At 36.0% G+C, this 6,899-nt stretch overlaps 1 pseudogene; it reads left to right on the top strand.

Annotated features, from left to right (window-relative positions):
- LOC103196421 overlaps positions 1-6,899 on the top strand; it is a 41,615-nt pseudogene that overhangs the window by 33,615 nt on the left and 1,101 nt on the right.

Here is a 6,899-nt window from a genome sequence, read left to right as displayed (position 1 = left end):
GTATGTCTCCTTTTTTTGGTATTCTCACGCAAATTCTTCTGCTAATTGGGGTTTAGTCCAATTCTGTATCCTTCCCTTCAAGGCTCAGGGGTCCATGATTATCTTCTGTGTCTGTGTTAATTAGTTTCCCTTTTCTTTGTTGAAGAGGGTCTGTGCAATCCTTCTGCCTAGTCCGCCATCTTGCCGGAACTCCTATTTCTGTTGTTTTAAGCCACACAATTTGTGGTAATTTATTACAGCAGTCACAGGAACTAAATATACCACTTTCCAACTTTATACTCTCTATATCCACCCTAGACTATAGTCAAACTCAAGTTTACCCACTGTTCCCCATACATGATTCATGTTCTTCAACCACTCTCCTTTGCTAGGGACCTGATACATATTTCTTATACCTCAAATTTATAGCCCTAAACTTTTGAGCACCTAATAATTTAACAGTTAAAAAGGAGGTTTTAAACAAATACAACATGCCTGTGAAATGCCAGATCTTCAACAGCCTGGATAAAGAGCCTTTACATGCTCACTTGAGCAGTAATACAAATTACATGCCAATCCTGTTAAAATATTTTTATCAATATAACATCATTTTCATCTTACTGTTAAAGTCATTTCTTCAAGGAAACATATTCCTGTGCTAGGATACCAAAGTTAATGTGACAGCTCTGTACGTCACCAGAGCTCCTATAAGTCACTTTGTTGTTGTTGTTGTTATGTGCCATAGAGTCAGACCCGACTCATAGCGACCCCTCCTAGGGTTTCCGAGGCAGTATCACTATGGAAGTAGATTGCCCCAAGTTCCTTCCAAGGAGATACTGGTGGGTTTGAACCACCAGCCCTCTGGTTAGCAGTCCAGTGCCTTAGGCACTACACTACCAGAGCTCCCATAAGTCACTTTAGGAAAAGGTAATTCCAAATCCCTAAAAAGCAGATTTAGAGACACTGAAGTGATCAAGGAACCAGCATCAGGCAAAAGCCTCTTGTGGCCGTGACTGAGAGTTGTAGATGAAGTTCAGATTATGGAAAAAATAATAAAAACAAGTGGAGTCATGTGAATCTCTGAAAATTCTTATGTCCCTGTGGATGTGGTTGAGGATTCATGCTGAATTGGTTTGTTTTTAAGTCATGGTGACTCTCATTTTGTGAACAATATATCACAGGGACATCCTTAGCTGTTAATGATGCCTGAAAAGTGATACTGTTTTTAAACTGTGCTCTCATCTTGAGCAAAATTTATGTTGTTTTAAATAAAACTGTATGTAGATAATGGATAGGCAACTGACAAAAAAAAAAAAAAGGCATTCCCTCAGATGTGCCCCTAATACTGCCCAACAATCTTACTACATTCCCCAATTTTATCCTTCCTGTTATTACAACTGAACTCTTTTCTTTTTTAAGGCCTAATTCAAACTGTGCACTAGATTTGATTTTTTTTTTTTTTTGCTTTCTCAATAACACTGCTGCAGGAATCTTCTCTGTCTTCTTTCTCTCTCTCTTTTTCTTCTGCATTATCTCTCTCTGCTAGATGTTCCCTCCAGAATACATGAGTATTCCAACATTGCCCTTTCCGATTAAAAAAAAAAAAAAAAAAACTCAGTCAATACCCATTTCCCCTTTCATCTTCCTCCATATTTCTCTATTTTTCTTCACAAAAAATAACTTCAATGGAGACCTGTCTGTATTTGCTGTCTCCAAATCCTTTCTACCAATTCTCTATTTCATCTTCACCAATCAATTTTTCATTCCCAGTAAGTATCGATACTGTTCTTGTCAAGATTAATAATGCCCTCTGCACTGCTGAGTCTAAGGGTCAATATTCAGTCCCCTTCCTTCACTTACACCCAGTCAGTCATTCCATCTTCTTTGAAAGGCTTTCTTTTTCTTCACTTCACTCCAGGTTACCATACTCTCCTGGACCATTGGGCCTGATCTCAGTCTCATATGTGCTTCCATAGTTCTTTCCAAATCTCTTCTTAGATGAATGCTCCTAGTCTCATGACTCAAGCTTCTTCTCTATCCATACTCTCTTCTCTGGTGATGCCATCCAACCTCATGGCTTTAAATGATTTATGTGACTAAAACCCACATTCCTATCTCTAGCCTGAACCTCCTCAACTCTGGGTTGGTATATATTCAACTGCCCACTTGACAACTCCATTTGGGTTTAAATATAACTCTCAAATTTCTGATCACCCCTCAACCTCCATTCATCGTTTGTTGTTTGTTTGTTTCTCACGTCAGTAAACCGTATTTCTGTACTTCTAGTTGTTCAGTTCAAAAACTAGCTATTTTTGCTTGCTTTCTTTCTGTCAACACTAATTCATTATCAAATTCACTTCTTCAAAATATATTCATTATTCAAGAATTTTGTTTCTTACCTCCATTTAGTCTAACTATCTGTCATTTTTTTTTCCTGAATTAATCCAATAGCATTCAAACTGATCTCTCCCTTTTCACCCTTGTGCCCATAGAGTAAGTTTGCAATATTTTAGAAAGAATGATCTTTTTAAAATGCAAGCCATATTATGTTCCTTTTCAGCCTGTTGTTGTTGTTGTTGTTATGTGCCGTTGAGTCGGACCCGACTCATAGTGACCCCTCCTTGGGTTTCCAAGGCAGTATCACTATGGAAGTAGATTGTTCCATCTTTCTTCTGAGGAGTGGCTGGTGGATTTGAACCACTAGCCTTCTGGTTAGCAGTCAAGTGCCTTAGCCACTATGCTACCAGAGCTTCCCTTTTCAGCCTAAGATCCCTCAATGGCTTCTTAGTTCAGTCAGACTGAAAGCTTCCTACACTCATCAAATATCCTGGAACATCCCAGACTCCTCAGACACTTTGCACTTGCCGTCTAAGTGCTATCAATGCTACCCCTTCAGGTACTCACCTGTCTCATTCCCTTACCTCTTAACATGTTGCCTTGTCACATCTAGAGCATCACAGAAAATAATAAAAAGATACCACAAAGAAGTCTCAAGGGAAGGCAAATGGGATTTATGAAATAAATTCAATTACAAGTAAGGGTGAAAGAGAAGAAAGTATTACAAAAACACATGGGGAAAATGAAGATCTAATAGCACGATTTAAGCTTAATCATATTGATGATTACAAAAAATATAAATTGACTAAACATCAAATTCAAAGGAACATATTATCAGCTTAGATTAAAATACAATGTGAAATTTTTACTCTAAAAAAGCTAATTACCTTCAAATATAAATATAAAAATATATAAGTAAATTAACATAAAGAGTTTGAAATAACTTTTTTTATGCATATACTATCCATAAGAAAGTTGAAGTGGCTATATTAATGTCAGACAGAGTAGCTTTTGGAATAATGACCAAATCAAGGATAAAGTGGGATGTTATCAAAGAAAAAGGGTCAGTTTGTCAAAGACAAAACCATTATTATGTGTATATAATAGCAGTGATTCAAAGTACAAGAAGCAAAAGGTGACCTACCTGAAAGGAGAACTGACAAATCCATAATCATCACTGAAGATTTTGAAAATCCTCTCCCAGTCTCTCAGAGAGAATGAGTAGGGAGTAAATCCCATAGGGGCAGAAAATATTTGAATAATACTGCTGGACAATGAATAAGGAAGACTGAAGAAGAGTTGATGCTTTTGAGTTGTGGTGTTGGTGAAGAATACTGAAAGTACCATGGACTGCCAAAAAACTAACAAATCTGTCCTGGGAGGAAGTGCAGCTGGAATGCTTCTTGGAAGTGAGAATGGCCAGACTTCATCTCACCTATTTTAGTCATATTGTCAGAAGAGACCATTCCTTGGAGAAGGACATCATGCTTGGTAAAGTGGAGGGTCAATGAAAAAGGGTAAGACCTTCAACAAGATGAACTGATAAAGTGGCTGCAATGATGGACTCAGATATAGCAAAGATTGTGAAGCTGCCACAGAATTGGACAATGTTTTGTTGTGTTTTACATGGGTTCTCTATGACTCAGAGATTACTTGATGGCACCTAACAACAAAAACAACAACAACTTCACCTAAATGATATTTATAAGACACTACAAAACAACTGAAGAATGTATCTTCTTTTAAAATGCACAAGGAAGTCACCAATAGACTATATATATCTTGCCAGCTCATAAAAGAAGTCTCTTACAAGTTGCAGTTTTGTGTTAATATGTATTAAGGACATAAGCATAGATCTGACAGTTATGAAAAAATTATCCACAATTGTTGTTGCATGCTGTTGAGTCGGACCTGACCCATAGCCACCCATCCTTGAGTTTCCAAGGCAGTATCACTACTTTCTTCCAAGGAGTGGCTGGTGGGTTTGAACCACCAGCCTTCTGGTTAGCAGTCCAGTGCCTTAGGCACTATGCTCCACAATTAGTAACTGTAAAAGATGATAAAATGAAAATGAAAATGTTGCTATGTTCCAGATATTTAATTTGATAAATCAGAAGTGTATGCTGCCTACAGCTACCAAAAAGTAGATTCATTATCATCTTTGTAATGAGCCTAGATATCATATTCTTCAGTTGTGTTTGATGAAAATTCTAAAGGATGCTGTTGAGGTGTAAAATCAATGATCAATTTGTTACTGTGTTTTCTTGCTATAGAATACTTAAGAAATGTTTGAAACAAGTCAGTATCATTTAATTAAACTAAAATATTGTTGCCCTAACAAGAGGATTCCAGATTTTAGAATATAACGAACCATTAAAATAAAAAAAGAAAAGAAACTTATATGAGGTTTGAGACTTTTTTTCTTTTCCCAATAAAAATATTATTTTTTAAAAAAAGAGGGATGGGAAGAATAAAGGAAGAAAAAAAGAAATAAAAGAAAAGGGGAAATAAAAATCCAAACTATTACCTAATACCATTTCAGGACAGAAAGCATTAAAATGTAGGATTTTCCTAATCTCTAAAATTATAAATGAAATTCTTACTTAGTTAATTAATTAAATAAATGATTAATTAGCAATTAATTTGTTTGTGTTATGCAATTATCAACTAAACTATTATATCTTGTTAAAAAATTTACGTATTCATTTTTGTCCTTAACACTGCATTAGGGAGATGTCCAAAGAAAATTTCTAAGTATATATACCTTAAACATTTTGATAAATATAAATTGAATCTTAATAATCTTGCTCTTGTTCATTGCTTTTAAGTTTGCTCAGACTCAGAGTGACTTTATAGCAGGAGGATATGTTACTTGATCCTGAATCTTCTTTATCTTTAGGATGTCAGTTTGTTGTAGTGATATAGCCTACATGCTGCTATGATATACCATATGTATTTCAAATACCAACAGGGTCATACACTGTGGACAGGTTTCAGTGGAGCTTCCAGATGAAGACAGACTAGAAAGAAAGTCCTGGCAATCAACTTCTAAAAATTTGTCAGTGAAAATCGTATGGATCACAACAGGATAGTGTTCTATATCCTGCTGGAAAATGAGCACCTACATTGGAAGATACTACACAATAGCGGCAACAATGGAATCAAAATTTTGATAAGACAAGGTTGAAAGTTGATAAAATTTCAAGGGCAAAATTGTTAACAAAGTACAAACCCAGCTTCTTCACTGGAATGTCTCTCTGAAATTAGAAGTAACTTAAGTATCACAAATCTAAGACTATGAGGTGGCCATTTGTGTTGGGAGCTATGGGCACCACCCTCCAGCCACAAGCTAATGATTTTCTTTCTTAAAGTTCTTGCTGCTGCATCAGGTAGTTTTTGAATCCACATTCCAAAGGAAGTCGGGGGGTGGAAATACTTGACTTCTTTCAGAGATACCATTTGCAAGTGTCTATATAGAGGACACCTCAAAAATGAAATATTAGCCATTTATGAAAATTAAAAAAATTCTTCCAACCATGTCAAAATTACTTTCCAAAATATTTCTTTAAAATGTTTTTCTGCAAAAGAACAAATTAAATTGTAAAATATTCAGAAAATGCAATTTTCCATGCATTTATGTACAAAGATAAGTCTATTCATATTTGGGTGTGTACCAAATATGAAAAAGCTGAGAAATTACAAATAAATTATTGCATTGAAAGAAAATTTTATAACTTACATGCATGTAAAAGTTGGACAATGAATAAGGAAGACCAAAGAAAAGTTGATGCTTTTGAGATGTAGTGTTGACAAAGAATACTGAAAGTACCGTGGACTGCCATAAGAACTAACCAATCTGTCCTGGAAGAAGTGCAACCAGAATGCTCCTCTGAAGGGAGAATGACCAGACTTCATCTAAGGGATCATTCCCTAGAGAAGGATATCATGCTTGGTAAAGTGGAGGGTCAATGAAAAAGGAGAAGGCCCTCAATAAGACTCATTGACATGGTGGCTGCAATAATGAGTTCAGGTATAGAAAGGATCATGAGGCTGGCAAAGGACAGAGCAGTGTTTCATTCTGTTGTACAATGGGTCAGTATGAGGCAGAGCTGACTCGATGACACATAACAACAACACACCAAAAAAATAAGAGAAAATTGAATAGATATGAGCTGGTGCTCACCAATCAGAAAAAAATAATCACAAAGAAAGCAGGGAGAAGAAAGTATCAAATTTAAAACTTACATATTAAATAAACATGAGAGAACTGATAATTAAATAAAATGTTGTTGTTGTTGTTGTTATGTGCCGTCGAGTCGGCCCCGACTCATAGTGACCCCTCTTTGGGTTTCCGAGGCAGTATCACTACAGAATGTAGTGATAGAATTACATTCTACATCACAGAGAAGTAGAATTGCCCAACCTTCCTTCTGAGGAGTGGCTGGTGGATTTGAACCACCAGCCTTCTGGTAAGCAATCAAGTGCCTTAGGCATTATATAAAGTTAGCGATTGGTTTTTCCATACTCTTAAAAAACGTTGATGGGATCTGGATTGGGATTGTATTGAATGTATAGATTGCTTT

The sequence above is a fragment of the Orycteropus afer genome, unplaced genomic scaffold (genome assembly GCF_000298275.1).
Source record: "Orycteropus afer afer isolate SDZICR_OR568_19922 unplaced genomic scaffold, OryAfe1.0 scaffold00066, whole genome shotgun sequence".
Classification (NCBI taxonomy): Eukaryota; Metazoa; Chordata; class Mammalia; order Tubulidentata; family Orycteropodidae; genus Orycteropus; species Orycteropus afer.
Note: the sequence above shows the minus strand (reverse complement) of the source record. Positions and strands in the feature narration are given on the sequence as shown.